This window comes from Gracilinanus agilis, chromosome 6 (genome assembly GCF_016433145.1).
Source record: "Gracilinanus agilis isolate LMUSP501 chromosome 6, AgileGrace, whole genome shotgun sequence".
Taxonomy (NCBI): Eukaryota; Metazoa; Chordata; class Mammalia; order Didelphimorphia; family Didelphidae; genus Gracilinanus; species Gracilinanus agilis.
This window is the reverse complement of record NC_058135.1, coordinates 117,483,801-117,499,728: the sequence shown is the minus strand read 5'-3', so window position 1 is coordinate 117,499,728 and position 15,928 is coordinate 117,483,801.

The window sequence follows — 15,928 nt, the reverse complement described above, 5'->3', positions numbered from 1 at the left end:
AACTTCACAATTAAAAAATGGTATTAGTTTGACAACATAACAGCTTATATAAAAAAAACTGAAAATTTTAGTGGATTGCAAACCCATTATGAGTCATCAGTATAATTGTGGTTGTTGTCATTGTCCATCATTCAAGGGATGAATCTTGACTTTTGAATGAGTTTGATTTAAGTGAAGCAGAGTTGCACAGAGTTAACAACCTCACTCTCTCCAAAGTCAAAATGGTGAAGGGCTTTGAAGTCAGGTCCTATATGGATAGGCAGCTAGATAGCACAGAGAATGGAGCCCTTGGACTAGCTTAGATTCAAGAAGACCTGAGTTCAAATCTAGCCTCATATACTTTCTAGCTATATGTCACATAATTTTGTCTCTCTTGGTTTCCTTATTTGTAAAATGGTGGTTATAATTACACCTATCTCCCAGGGTTGTGGTGAGGATAAAATGAGTTAATATTTGTAAAACCCTTGTTTAGCACAATGTCTGGCACATAGTAAGTGCTATATAAAAGTTATCTGTAATAATAATTATTATTATCCATCAAAGAACCTGAGAATGTTTCTTTTTAAATGTTTGAGCTTTGAAAAGGAAATATTTAATACTAAAATGTGGAAGAGATATGTAATTTATTTTGCTTGATTTAAGATAGTAGGACTAGAGGCAAAAGGTGAAAAGTTGTAATGAGAAAGCTTTAGTTTTTTTCTGAGGAAGAAATTCCTAACAATTAAAGATTGCACAAGGTAAACTGAGCAATTCTTGGGGTAGTGAGTTCCCCATCCCTGGAGACCTCCAAGAAAAGGCTAATTGGACCCTCATCAAGGTGCTATAGAAGGCATTATTATTTAGTTATGGGATGGACTAGATATACTCTGAGAGTAGAACCCAGTTATGAGAATCTATGACTCAAAGAATTAAATTTATTTGAATTGAGTAGCAGAGGGAAGAAGAAAAGTGTAGATCAGGTCAGTGAGAAGCCTGAGCAATTCTCCTGCATAAAGCAGACATGGAATTTGCCCTGAAAAGAGAAATTTTTACACTATTTTTACGAAAAGAGGCTCTAGAACAGTGCTTCCCAAACTTTTTTGGCCTACCACCCCCTTTCCAGAAAAAATATTACTTAGAGCCCCCTGAAAATTATGAAATTATTTAATGAACTGAGAATAGAATGTAATACAAAAAAGTGTGGCCATCATCGCCTGCCTGGATCAGCACCCACCAGGGGGCAGTAGCACCCACTTTGGGAATCATTGCTCTAGAATCTTGTAGATTGCAAAAGGGCAAAGTATATTTTAAATTTCTGCCACTTGGTTTCAGGTGTGGATTGACAATTAAGAGCCAGTCCAAGAGTCTGGGGAGGTAAGAAAAAGTTTGTAGCAATTGTTAATGTCTGTTAATGTCATCATAAATTAGGGAAAGCACATCGATGGAGGTTCTGGAATAAAGAATAATGGAACTATAGCAGCATATTAAAAGAGTTATTTGGGTAGCGATATAGGGGCTACACTGGAGGTAAGAATATCACTAGAAAGAAGAAAGGAGTGTAGAACAAGTATTTTATTTCCTTATCCTACAAATAAATAGGAGAATCTTCAAATTAGTGGTAGTGTAGATTTATAAATTTGTTGTTCTTGGCAATTGATTGAATGTGGATTGTGAGAATTAGAGAAGAATCAAAATAATTCCACAGATATGAGCCTTGGTAAATGAGAGTATGGTTGTGACATCAACAGAAATGTGAAAGACAGGGGCAGGAATATTGAGTGAGTTTCCAAAGGAAGATGATAGGTTCAGTTTTAGAGAAGATAAGTTTGAGTTGCCGATAGGAAATCCTGGTGGAGATAGCTGCATAATTGTGATCATTGAAGCTAGAGTTGTAGATGAGTTCAATAAAGCGAGAATATTTAGAGAGAGAAGAGAATGATGCATAGCATGGTACCATGGAGAATACACAGAAGAGAACAGAAAATAGTAGGAAGGAGAAATGAAGATTTGATGAAAAGACTTAGTTTTTGAAGTCCAGAAAGTCAGGATCAGAGTTGAAAAGAGAATGAAGAAAGGGAGAAGACAGGTGGTACTTCTAGTGGAATATTTTATTTTATCTTTTTTTTAACCCCTACCTTCCTTCTTGGAGTCAATACTGTGTGGTAAGGGTAGGCAATGGGGGTCAAGTGACTTGTCCAGGGTCACACATTTTATCTTATTTTTTAAACCCTTACCTTCCATCTTGGAATCAGTACTGTGTATTGGTTCCAAGGCAGAAGAATGGTAAGGGCAAGGCAATGGGAGTTAAGTGACTTGCCCAGGGTCACACAGCAGGGAAGTGTCTGAGGTCAGATTTGAACCTAGGACCTCCCATCTCTAGGCCTGGCTTTCAATCCACTGATCTACTCAGCTGCCCCCCTGGTGGGATATTTTAGAATGAGCAAAATGCCTAAGGAGTAAACTGTACCCGAATGTGGAGTATCCAGGTCCTGAGGAAAGTCACAGTAGAGGGCAGCAGTAGTTGGGACATGGTTTTAAAATCCAGAAAGACAGAATAGGGCTGGGTGTAAATGACTGAGAATAAGAAGCAAGAAAAAGAGGCAGAAAAGAATAAGTAAGAGAGTTTATGGGAGAACTATAAAAAGGAAGAAGGGGATGATTTGCAGTGTCAAAAGCCACAGAGAGACTGAAGATAAAGATTGAACTGAAAATAATGAATATTTTATTTAGTGACATTTATCAGCAGGGTTGTGCTTCCTAGAGTGGCCCTTCTAAGTCTGTGTGTGTTTGTGTTTCATTGTTGGAAGATGTGAGGTTTTTACAGCTTTGTTTTTATTTTTTTCTAGATTGCATATCTATACAATTTTTAATAATAATTTTCTACTGTTTTGTGATCCATATTCTCTTTTTCCCTTCTGCACTTCCCTCCTCTCCAAAATAGCAGGTAATATGAAATAGATTGTGCATGTATTATCACACAATACATATTCCTATGATTATGTTGTGAAAGAAGACACCTATCACTTATACTAAAGAAAAACTCATGAAGGAAATAAAGTAAAGAATAGTATTCTACAGTCTACATTCAGATTCTGTTTTTGTCATGAGTCTCTTGGAAGAAAACACAAAAAAAGAAGGAAAAAAGTAAGAGTAAGCTTTGATCTCTATTTATTTATTTATTTAGAACTTTTTGCCACGGTTACATGATTCATGATTTTTCACATCTTTCTTCCTTCCCCCATCCCAGCACTGACAAGCAATTCCACTGGGTTGTACATGTATCATTGTTCAAAACCTATTTCCATATTATGCATATTTGCAATAGAGTTTGATTTGTATTTAGATACCAGCAGTTCTTTCTCTAGAAGTAGATGACATTTTTATCATCAGTCTTTTGGAATTGTCCTAGATCATTGTATTGCTGAAAATAACTAAGTTATTCACAATTGTTCATCATACAATACTTTTTTATTATGGCTTTCAGATAGTACAATAATTCTTAAATTTTCTCTTCAAGATCTATTTTCCAGGTCATTTATTTTTCCAGTATTTTTCTTCTACTTTTTTCATTCTTTTGACTTTGTTTTGTTTCTTGATATCTCATGGAATCATTAGGTTCTACTTGATCAATTCTCATTTTTAAGGTATTCAATTAACTTTTGTACCTTCTTTTCCATTTGGCTAGTTCTGCTTTTTATGTAGTTCTCTTCAGTAGATATTTGTGCCTTTTTTACCAATTGACTTTTTCTGATTTTCTAAAATTTATTTTACTTTATTTTTACCAGTTACATATTTTCCCATAAGTTTTCTGAAGTTATATGATTGAACTTATTTCCCTCCTTTCCTTCCCTTTTGCCTCCCAAAGCTGGCAAGTGATTTGATCTAGGTTATACATGTATTATCATGCAAAACATATTTCCATATTATCCATTATTTTAAGTGAATAATCATATAAAACCCAAACCCCAAAACATATACTCAAATAAACAAGTGAAAAATCATGTTTTCATCCCCATTCTTGTGGAGATCTCTTTATCATCTCTGATAAGGACAGTTTAGTTGATAAGGAAATAAGGACAGGACAAGGGAAATGTCTTTTACTTCATGCTTCCAGCTCTGGCTCCAGGAGCATGGAGTTTATTATATATATTTCAAGACTCATTTCACACAAAAGAACCCCCCCAAAACTTTGCAGATATGCAGAAGTTACAAATTATGTCACATCAAAACACAAAACATTGCCTTCAGAATAGACCAAGGCCAAGACTGAGTTTTGACTAGGTTCTTATCAGAAAGCCAAGTTGGGGAGTATCTTGGCCTTAGCCATAATAGGCAGCAGCATTCCTTGCTGTGTTAACAGTGTTAACCCTTTAAATTCAGGTTTGATAGGAACTTAAAGCTTTTCAGTAAGGCCATAATACTTTTCAAGAAGAAATTACAAGGATCACAAAAGGGGTCAAAAGAGGAGTCTCAGATTTTTATCTATTCTCTTATTGGCTTCCCACACATTCTGACTCCAACAGTTCTTTCCCTGGAGGTGGATATCATTCTTTTTCATAAGTCCCTCAGAGTTGTCCTGGAAAATTATATTGCTGATAGTAGCTAAGTCTATAACAGCTGATCACTCCAAAATACTGCTGTTACTTCATACAATGTTTTCCTGCTTCTGCTTATTTCACTCTGTCAGTTCAAGTAAGTCTTTCCAGTTATTTTTTATATCATTCTGTTCATCATTCCTTACAGAATAATAGTATTCTATCACTGTCGTATACCACAATTTGTTCATCCATTTCCAATTGATGGATATCCCTTTGATTTCCAATTTTTTGCTACTACATAAAGAGCAATTATAAATATTTTTGTACGAATAGGTCTTTTCTTTTTATCTCTTTGGGATACAGACCTAGTGGTGGATCAAAAGGTCTACTTTGGTTTATAGCCCTTTGGGCATAATTCCAAATTGCCCTTTAGAATGTTTGGATCAGTTCACAACTCCATTTAGTAATGCATTAGTGTACCAATTTTGCCACATCCCCTCCAGCATTTATCATTTTCCTTTACTACCATTGTGCCCAATCTGATAGGTATGAGGTGAAATCTTAGAGTTGTTTTAATTTTCATTTCCCTTCTGTCTCAGGGATTTCAAGGGATTTAGAACATTTTTATATGATTGATAGCTTTGATTACATCTGGAAATTGCTTATTCAATATCTGACCCTCTGTCAGTTGAGGAATGTCTTGTATTCTTATAAATTTGATAGTTCTTTATATATTTGAGAAATGAGGCCTTTATCAGAAAAATACGTTATAAACATTTCCCCTAGTTTGTTGTTTCCCTTCTAATACTGGTTACATTGGTTTTGTTTGTACAAAACCTTTTTAATTTAATATAGTCATAATTATTCATTTTACATCTTGTAATCTTCTCTTATCTCTTATTTAATCATAAATTCTTCCCTTCTCCATATATCTGATGGAGATATACCCATTTTGACCTTATCTTGGCAGAGGTGTGGGATATTGATTTATACCTGAATTTTTTTCCATATCATAATCCTTCACTTTTTTTTTTCATTCCTTCCCTTGATATTCTTGATCTTTTGTTCTTCCAGCTTGGTTTTATTTTTATTTTTCTAGTTCTATGAAATAGTTTTTTGTTAGTTTGATTGGTATGGCACTGAGTAAGTAAATTACTTTAGGTAGGAGTATCATTTTAATTATATTAGTTTGGCCTACCTGTGAGCAATTAATGATTTTCCAATTATTTAGATTTAACTTTATTTCTGTGAAAAGTGTTTTGTAATCATGTCCATATAATTCCTGCTTGTCTGGACACGTATCCTGTTTTTTGAAGTATTACTTTCTATTATTCTATTTTTTGTTCCTCCTTTACCAAGATGTCTACTCTTTTTTCATGATTTTCTTCAATTAATCTCATTTTCTCCCTAATTTTTCTGCTACTTCTCTTATTTGATTTTTAAAATCTTTTTTGAAGTTCTCTAGTAATTCTTTTTGGACTTTAGGCCAATTCATACCTTTCTTTGAGTCATTGAATGAAGTAGTATTGACTCTGTTGCCTTCTTCTGAGTTTGGGTTTTGGTCTTCCCTATCACCAAATTTTGAGTTTTTTTTTGTTGTTGTTTGCTCATTTTCCAGCATTTTCCTTGACTTTCAGCTTAAAAAAACCTGTTACATATAGACTCCATTCCTGTGGTGAAGGGGGCAGTATCCCAAGTTTCAGGTTCTTTACACAACAGTTTTTAGAGCTAGCTCTGGGGATCTATAAGTTTTCAGTTTTCAGATCTTCCAATGTGGTATGATCTAAGGAAAAGCGTGTTTAATGTTCTCCTGACCTGTGTTTGGTTTGTGAGCATCCACAAGCATTCTTTTCCACCCTGGAATTATGCCCAAGGTTCTCTGCTCTAGCCTTGTTCTTGCCTTTTAACTTAAAAAAACTGTAGACTCTGCTCCTGTGGTGAAGGGAGCCCCACCTCTTTGCTGTGGGACTATAACTTGAATCTGGAATGGGCAAGGCAACAGAGTCCTATACTTAGAGACAGCAAAGGGATCCCTATAACCTCCTTCTAATCAGTTGGCTAGTTCCCTTATAATCTGTATCTTAGAACTCCAGAAGCCATAGTTGAATTTAGCCATTCAAAGTCCTGAAATGCTTTGCTGATATAGGGGATGCCTTGGCACACTGCTCTGTGCTCTACTCCCACTGGGGTGTGACGGAACCCTTCTGCTGATCTCCTAAGTTGTCTTAGTCTGAAAAATTATTTTGCCTCATCCTTTTGTGAGTTTTGTCATACCAGAATTCATTTTGAGGCATTATATCAAAGTCGTTTGGAAGATATTTTGGTAAAGATCAAGTATCTTCTCTGTGTATCTTCTCTGTCACCTTGTCTTAGTACTCATTTATACTAATAATTTTTCTAATATTGAATTATCCTTGCATTCCTGGTATAAAACCCTAGTTTATGATCCTGATTTAATTTTCTTATGAATATTTTATTTAAGATTTTTGCATCAATATTCATTAGAGAGATAGGTCTATTATTTTCCTTCTCTCTTCCTTTTTTTTCTTGGTTTAGGAATCAACATCATATTTGTGTCATTAAAGGAATTTGGTAGAGTTCCTTCCTCAGCTATTTTCCCAAATAGTTTATAAGATATTAGATTGTTCTTTAAAATGTTTGGTAGGATTCACTTGTGAATCTATCTTGGCTTGGAGCTTTTTTTCTTAGGGAATTAATTAATGGCATGTTCAGTTTCTTTTTCTGAAATGGAATTTTTAAATATTGTATTTACTCTTCTGTTAATTTGGGAAATTTATATTTTTTAATTTATCTATTTCACTTAGTTTGTCAGACTTATTGGCATATAATTTTTCAAAAAATTCTTAATGTTTGCTTTAATTTCTTCTTCACTGATTATGAATTCACCCTTTTGACTTTCAATACTGGTAATTTGGTTTTTTCTTTTTTCATCAAATTTACCAATGATCTATCTTATTGTTTTTATATAATGAATTCTTTGTCTTATTCATTCAATACTTTTTTACTTTCATTTTTATTTTCAGGATTTCCATTTTGTTGTTTAATTGGGGATTTTTGATTTGTTCTTATTCTACTATTTTAGTTGCATGCCCAATTCATTGATTTTCTCCTTTTCACTTTTATATCTTAGAGATATAAATTTTCCCCTAAGTACTGCTTTGACTGCACTCAAAAATTTTGGTTTGTTGTCTCCTTGTTGACATTCTCTTTAGTAAAATTGTTGATTTTTTTTTCTATGATTTGTTCTTTGACCATTCATTCTTTAAGATAATGTTATTTAGTTTTCAATTTATTTTTAATCTTTTTTCTGCATCCCTTTTTTGAGGGTATTTTATATAGTATGATGGTCTAAAAGGATACATTTAAAATTTCTGCTTTTCCACATTTGGTTGCAAGGCTTTTATGTCCTATTATATGGTCAATTCTTGTGAAGGTTCAATGTTCTACAACGAAAAGTGATACACCAAAATTAATGATAGCATCTATTAATGGTGAGACTTGGACCCAAGTTTTTCTAACTCTGAACTCATATCTTCATCTCTAGAGAGAGACTGAAAGTAAATAAACTTGATTTTTCCTGCTCCTAAATGTTCTCAGAGTCAAGTTTTTTTCTATGTGACTTTGAGCAATTCACCAAAATTCTCCAGTCCTGAGTTTCTTCCCAAATAAAACGAGGGGATTTGGCTAGATAGCCTTTACTATTCTAGTTCAGGCTCTATGATTTTATAACTAACTGTTGCCTACACATTCCATGTTTATTCTTCTGCTCAGGTTTTAGTTGAAAACTGATCCTCCCTCTCCCTGGGATGTTGTCTACCTCTTACCTGTCCTTCTAGACTCAAATTGTATACTACTTTTTTTTTAAGGCCTACCCTAATTTTTCCAACACACAATGATACCTCTGTTCTCTGATCTCCTATGGACATTATAATGGTTATGGTCCTATTTAGTATTTAAATCTCTATTGTTCTCTGATTGTTTGATTCCTACTCATCTATCTTCCCTCAAGTAGATCCACAGAGAGCTTGAACAGAGGAACTATGCCTTTTGCTATACAATTTTTCTTAAAAAATTCTCTTGTGGTCTTCAGTGGCTTCTTAGGGTATTAAATCTACTTTCTTCTCTCCATCCATATAGCTGCCATACTTGTTTAGAGTCCCAGTGCCTCTCGCCAGTGGTATTACAATAGCTTAATTAGTTACACTGCTTCCAGTCTCTCCTCTCCTCACTTTATCCTCCACATAGGTGCCAATTTATGTTCCTAGAGCACAATTCTGACCACGTCACTTTTCTGGCCAAAAAGTGTCCTTAGTTCCTTCCCGGTTGCCTCTAGGAAGAATATAAGTTCCTGTGGGCAACATGAAAAGCACTTTACAATCTATTCTAAACTATTCTTCTGAGCTGATTGCAAATGACTTCTCTCTATGTAATCTCTCTTCTAGCCTAATGTGCCTATTTGCTGTTCTTATAAAATATTCTATTTCCCACATTTTCCCAGATTTTCTTTTATGCCCCAATGCCTTCCTCTTCACTATCACCTTAAAGTGTCCTTCATTCAAATCTCAAAACTATTTGTATTTATTTTTAATATATTTTGTATCCTCAGAGCCCAGGGTTTTTAATAAATGCTTGTGAATTAAATTGATTTGAATTATTCAAAATGGATCAATTGATGGATTAGTCAAGATAACAAGCAAACAGTGTGATAGGGAAGATAGAAAAGTAAGCCTTCTCTGGATTTGACATGGAAATCCACTGAGAGCCATTATTCAGGCAATAGAATCTTGGGTAGGAAAATTTAGACTCAGTCAATGATGTGAGGCCAGCCCAAGGAGCAATCAGTTCTTAGTAACTCATTTGGCTCTGCACGTTAAAAAGCATTAATAATAACCTAAGTGATTATTGTGTGGCCTCAATAATAATCCTCCTCTTTTTCCCATGACCAACATTCCATTGTGGTACTAGTTTATCATCTCAAATTCTCAACTTTTTAAAAATTTAATCTATTTTCTGGATAGGGATCTCCAAGTTCTTGTCTGTGGTGATTCTATTAAAAGGGAAAGTTCTTGGCAATCCAAGGAGTGTAACCAAACAAAATTTAGCAGGCAGCCACAAGCCACACAACCACTTAATAATCATAATACTTTGAAAAACTTAGATACAGGGCTGCATTTTTGAAATGCATCTAGAAATAAACCCACAGAATGTTTTTTTTTCCTTTTAGACAAAATCCTCTTTAATATGGATTCTAGTAATCCAGAATTTCACATATTTGAGATGTATATCTACATATATACATACATATATATAGATATAGATAGATATAGATATATGTTTGCATGATTCTTTCTTAAAAATGTTTAGAGCTTTTAACTTGAGAATAAAGAAATTCATTCTAAGAATAGAACTTTGCTATACCAAATAATTAAAGAAATCATTCCTTTAGTATTGTGATCTTTTGTAGCTTTATATATTATAGATCTTTTTCCATGTGATTCATTATAAATAAAGGTTAAATTAACTTTTTAAATTTATTAATTTCTTGTACTCATTAACATCTATCTTAGTTTTATATACATTATTTACTTGATACTTGGCAGCAATAAAACTGCATTTCTTTATGAATATAGACGTTACAATTTACAATAGTCCTGATCCGCATCCCTTTACAGTAGCTTTATTAATTCATTATATCCAAATTCCTTTTAAACCATTAAAACATCAGTTGACCAATCACTCAATTTTCAATCCTTGAGCTAACATCCTGTTGTAGTATTGCTTCTTCTAATTTTGTGTTTTTCCCAAAACCCATTTAAAGGAAGCATGATAATTATCTTCTAGTATTTTTAAAAGATGCTGTGTGGAAGAGAGGTCCAAATTTTTTGTTTGGTTCCAGAGGACAGAACTAGTAGTAAGAGTTGAAAATTTCAGATTTTAGCCCCCTATAATGGTGAATGTGGGAAGCTAGGTGGTAGAGTGGATAGTGTGTTGGCCCTGGAGTCAAGAAGACTTCGTCCTTCTAAATTCAAACCTGGCCCCAGACACTTGTTAACTGGGTGACTCTGGGTAAGTCATTAACCCTCTTGGTCTCAGTTTTTCCCCTCTGTAAAATGAAATGGAGAAAGAAATGGCAAATAATTCTAGTATCTTTGCCAAGAAAATTCCAAATGGGGTCCCAAAGAATTGAATAAAACTGAAACCACTCAACAACAACAACAACACGGGAACTTCTTAATTGGAGCTAACCCAAAATGAAAATGTCTGTCATAGGAAGTAGTGGAAGTCCTCCCCACTGGAATTCTTCAAACAAGGACTATATATCTATTTGTTGAGTGCAATGTAGATGTTATTCTTTTTGTTTCCCAGACATTTTTTTTCTTATTCATAAATTAATCAGACTAGGTGGCCTCTGAGTTCCTTTTCCTTTTTTTTTTTTTCAAATCTGTATTCTCCAGTTCTTTGATACTGTAATTCAGATTCTTAACCTTACAATTATTTTTAAATGAATGAATTGGTACAAGAAAAACAAAATCCAGCTGGGTAAATGGAAGCGAATTTTCCCTATGCATTGCCTCGATTTGGGCTGCTCTGAGGCCCGGCTCCTTACTCATATTTGAAGCACTGTGTTTTCCCTTGATGGTGCTCCCCCTGACCCATTTCAATTCTCCATAACAGCAATTCCAGTGAATGACAGGCAATATTTAGAACAGCCCAGCAGAGAATCCTTGCACGAAGACTAGCTGAGGATTTCCTGGGTGCCTTTGCCTTTTTTAATTTGACCTTGATTTTACAAACCCTAAAAATCCATGTGGTCTAAGAGTAATTGGAAAAAGCTGCGCCTCAGAATGTGTGATCAGTGGGAACATTGGTAGGTCAGCTTCTCGCTTTGCAATCTGTCAAGCTGAATTTTAAAAAAACCTTTGTATGGCACACATGCAACTGAACACCAGCCTTTTAGGAGACTGTGGATACTTACTCTACTCCCACCTAGCTTTTGTGGGTTTGGAGTTGCTTTTAATTTTTGTAAACTCTAATTAAAATTCCTCTTGGTTACTTGAAAACATTTCTATCTCTCTCCCTACCCCCAAATCCTTGAACACAATATTGTTTTAATATCAGGGAAAATATTTTACATGAGGCCGTCAGTGCTCAGTGAGGAAAATGGCCTTGCCAAGAGAGAGAACACTGACCATGTGTTACAAGATGGCATTTCAATGTACTTGTTTAATTTTTGAGTCAAATCTGGACTCAAAGGTAAACAACTTGAGCAAATAATAAGCAATTGAAGTTGACCATTTTTTAATGGGGACAATGACCATGAAAAATCTAGATGAATGCATTGCTTCGATTGCATGGACAAGAGGAATTAAAAACAGGCCACTGTCATTCTGCTTTAATTTGGCAAATAGAATGTTTTCATTGTCTCAAAAACCAGTTTATTTTCAATAACACTCAAGCCATATTTTTCTTGGTCTGTGTGACTCTTTGGAAAAGCCACGCCAACACTATTATCTGAGTTAAAACAAATTCACTTGGCCATTTACTGGCTCTGGTGTAGTGTGATGATGCGCTGGTATTGGCTATTGAAAATAGATGCTGACTCGTCTCAAACCAACAGAAACCATCCGCCATTTTTGTTTGGTAAGACAAGTCCCTGTTAAACGATTGAAAGATAGCAGGCAAAGGAGTGACATCCTTCACACCAGATCTGTTATTCAGGTCCTGTCAGGAACTAAAACTTTCCCTGACTCATTTTCAGTGGCTTTGTGACCACAGAGACTTACACTTCCATCCAGTTCCCATCGTGAGGTGAAAGATTGCAAAGAATTGGAAAAGCCTACTGCGATGGACACTGGCTTCTCCCATCCATTCACACTATCCTTTCATCCAGTGAAAGCAGAAGTGGGAATATAGTATGTCTCTTTGGTGATATTCTTCCTCCATTATTTGTTTTTTCAAAGGGCTGTCAAAGCAGATTCCCATAAATGGTGTTAAAAGTAAGGATCTTGAAAAATAAAACCTGAACCCACTCTATCAACACAATGGAACATTGCATAGCTATTTTTAAAATGGCACATGTGTGGAAAATAGCCTTACATGGACATGTGAATATGAAATGGATTAATAAAGTATTAAAGTTGGCCAGAAGAAGACTTAGAGTTTGCTTAGTATAATTCTCTCCTTTATGGATGGAGAAACATAGGGCCATAATAATGAATAAAAGTAAGAATAATACCCCAAATTGACCTATATAAAATATACATGTATATATATACTTAAAGATTGGAACAGAGATTGGATGTGAGATGCCTCTGTGCTGTAGTGACCTGGGGGAAAGGGAGTCCAACTCTGTATGTTTTCTCTTTTGTAAAATAGGAATAATAATATCTACACAGACTGAGTAGTCAAAGATTACATAGAATGAGATATCCGGGGGCAGCTAAGAGGCTCAGAAGATCGAGAGCCAGGCTCAGAGATGGGACGTCTTGGGTTCAAATCATTCAAACCCTATTGCCTTGTCCTTTCGGCTCCCCTGCCCGTAGTAGTAGAATTGGAAATAAGGTAATTGGGTATTGCTAAATATTTTGCAAACTTATTTATTTAGCAATACCTTTTTACCTTATTTCCAATTCTACTACTACATGCCTCCGAACCAATAGACAAAGGATTAAAAAAAAAGGAACAAGAAAGCCAAAGGTCTTGCTCTTCAGATAAATGTGGATATGATACCATGATAATCTGACAGATTCAAATATATATTATTGACTCTAACCGTATTATAGTTATCAATGATTTCTATCTTGTTATTAATTATAACATTATGGGAAGTTTTGTGTTTGTTCATTAATTTGTTAAGCATTAGAGAAGGGTACAAAATAATTAAGAAATGATCCCTGCCCTTCTGGAGCTGAGGGTATATAATATATTGTTGTTTACTCATTTTTCAGTCACATCCAGTTCTTCATGACCTTGTTCGGGATTTTCTTGGCAAAAGTACCTGAGTGGCTTGCCATTTCCTTCTCCAACTCATTTTACAGATGAAGAAACTGAAGGAAACAGGGCTAAGTGACTTTCCCAGAGTCACACAACTAATAAGTATCTGGGGCCAGATTTCAACTGAGGTTTTTCTGACCCCCAGCCCAGTGCTCTATCCATTGTGGTATGTAGCTGTCCATATACATAACACAAACAGAAAATAAAATAAGAACAAAAGATGCAAATAAATTCCTTTGTGACTTCTTAGAAAGAAAAGATGGCTTCTGGTTAGAGAGATCAGGGAAGGGTTTGTGAATAAATTAGTGTTTGAAATGGGACTTGAAGGATAGGTAGTCTCCATACATATTTATGTGACTAATGTCCATTAGGTTCTATATTTAAATTTGTTTAGAATCATTATTAAAAAAGATATTTAAAAAATCTAAGCCCAGGCTTCACACCATCATGCCACCAATGTGAACCCAGCCTGTGCCTGGTTATAGAGAGTTGTCTTCACTTCACCCTCATACTGAATACCTTCCTCCCTGCCTCCAACTCAAGAACTTACTTCAAATCCACCAAGACTTTTCAGTGATATGGAAAGATTCACCAGAGGGAGGCAAGTTAGTCAAAGCAGAAAAAGCATCAGTCTTAATCAAGTCAGGAGTTTTGGGTACTTTCATGTCTCAGTGTCCTCATCTATAAAATGGGGTAAGGATATGCTCCCTTCTTCCCAAGCTTAGAAGTATTAAATTAAACTATATCTAAGAAAGTATTTTGAATAATATAAACATATATTTATATTTGAATAATATAAATACTACACAAGCGTAATCTTTGGGGACAGGGCAAAGTGAAATCACCTGGGGGAAGAACAGCAAGAATGCTATTTTCCCCTTTCTGTGACCTGAGGGTATTCTATGATTAAAGGCAGCTAGGATAAAGCATCTAGCTTGGAGTTGGGAGGGCCTGAATTCAAATCTGACCTCAGTTATTTACTAGCTATTTGGGTCTGGCAAGTCACTTCACCTGTTTGCCTCAGTTTCTTTATCTGTGCTGAATAAGGAAATGGCAAGCCATACCAGCATCATTGCAAAAGGAGTCAAAAAGAGTCAGACATGACTGAAAAAAAGGATAAACAAATAATATGATTCTCAAATCTTTATTCTTTTATGGGCTTGTGCCATGGGACTTCAGTTTAAATCCTGTTCTCATCACTTTCAGACTGTGATATTGAGCCCTTCTCATTTATTACTAAGAAGGGATAAAAGGAGAGGGCTGGATTAGATGATTCCCCAAATTCCTAATAACTCTAGAAGTTTCAGAGAAAATACTGACCTACATTCAAAGAGAGAACATTCACCTTTGGAAGTTCCCTCCATCAACGAAACCACAGATTCTGTTCCTATTCCTTATTAAATCAAGCTTTGGGAACAGAGCAAAGTGAAAGACATGTCTCATAGTAGTAGCAAAGAGGAGAGTTATCAATTCATTGATGGACTTGTTTTTTACAGACAGAGTGAATAATGAAAATAAAAGAGCATGTGGAATCCCTTGTCTGAGGAACAGCAAGTGGGCTACTTTTTATTAGAAAGTGAAGTAGGTGATGGGAAATTATGTCAAGACAAATCTATAAGTTTTTATTAATTACCTGCTATGTGCCAGGTACTGTGCTAAGAGCTGGAAAGGTCAGTGGGAACCATATTATAAAGTGCCTTTAACTCCAAGTTGAGGAATTTCGCAGGAGCTCTTGAATAGGGAAATGGCAGAGTTAAACTGATGCTTTGGGAAGATAACTTTTGCAATTCTGTGGATGACAGATTAGAGACAGGAGAGATTAGAAACTGGGAGTCCAAGGAGTAGGTTGTCTAATCAGCCAGTCAATCCATCAACAAGTGCTGACTATGTGCAGGGATGTAACAGTTAAAGTGAGGTAGATTCTGCCTTCACAGCAATTAGGGGAATGATGTGTGCCCATTCAGGAGTTAAAATAGAGGCAGCAAGGTGGCTCAGGGGATAAAAAAGGCAGCCCTGGAGATGGGGAGCTCCTGGGTTCAAGTCTGCCCTCCAACACTTCCTAGCTATTTGATCCTGGGCAAATCACTTAACCCCCAATGGCTAGCCCTTACCACTCTTCTGCTTTGGAACTAATACTTAATATTGATTCTAAGACAGAAGGGAAGAGTTTAAAAAAGAAGTTAGTAAAAGGATGTATTCTTTTAAGGTAAAATGGAGGTTTTTATTTGAAGTGGGATTGCTTTGGGGGTGGGGGGGCTTTGAGGCTAGGTTGGCTTTATTGTCAAAAGAACCCTGTAAGTAGGAACAGAAAAGACAAGAGTTAGACTCATGTAGCCAAGGTGCCACCAAGTCAAAATACCTTTTACCCTTCTTCAGAGCTCTGATAAACTACTACA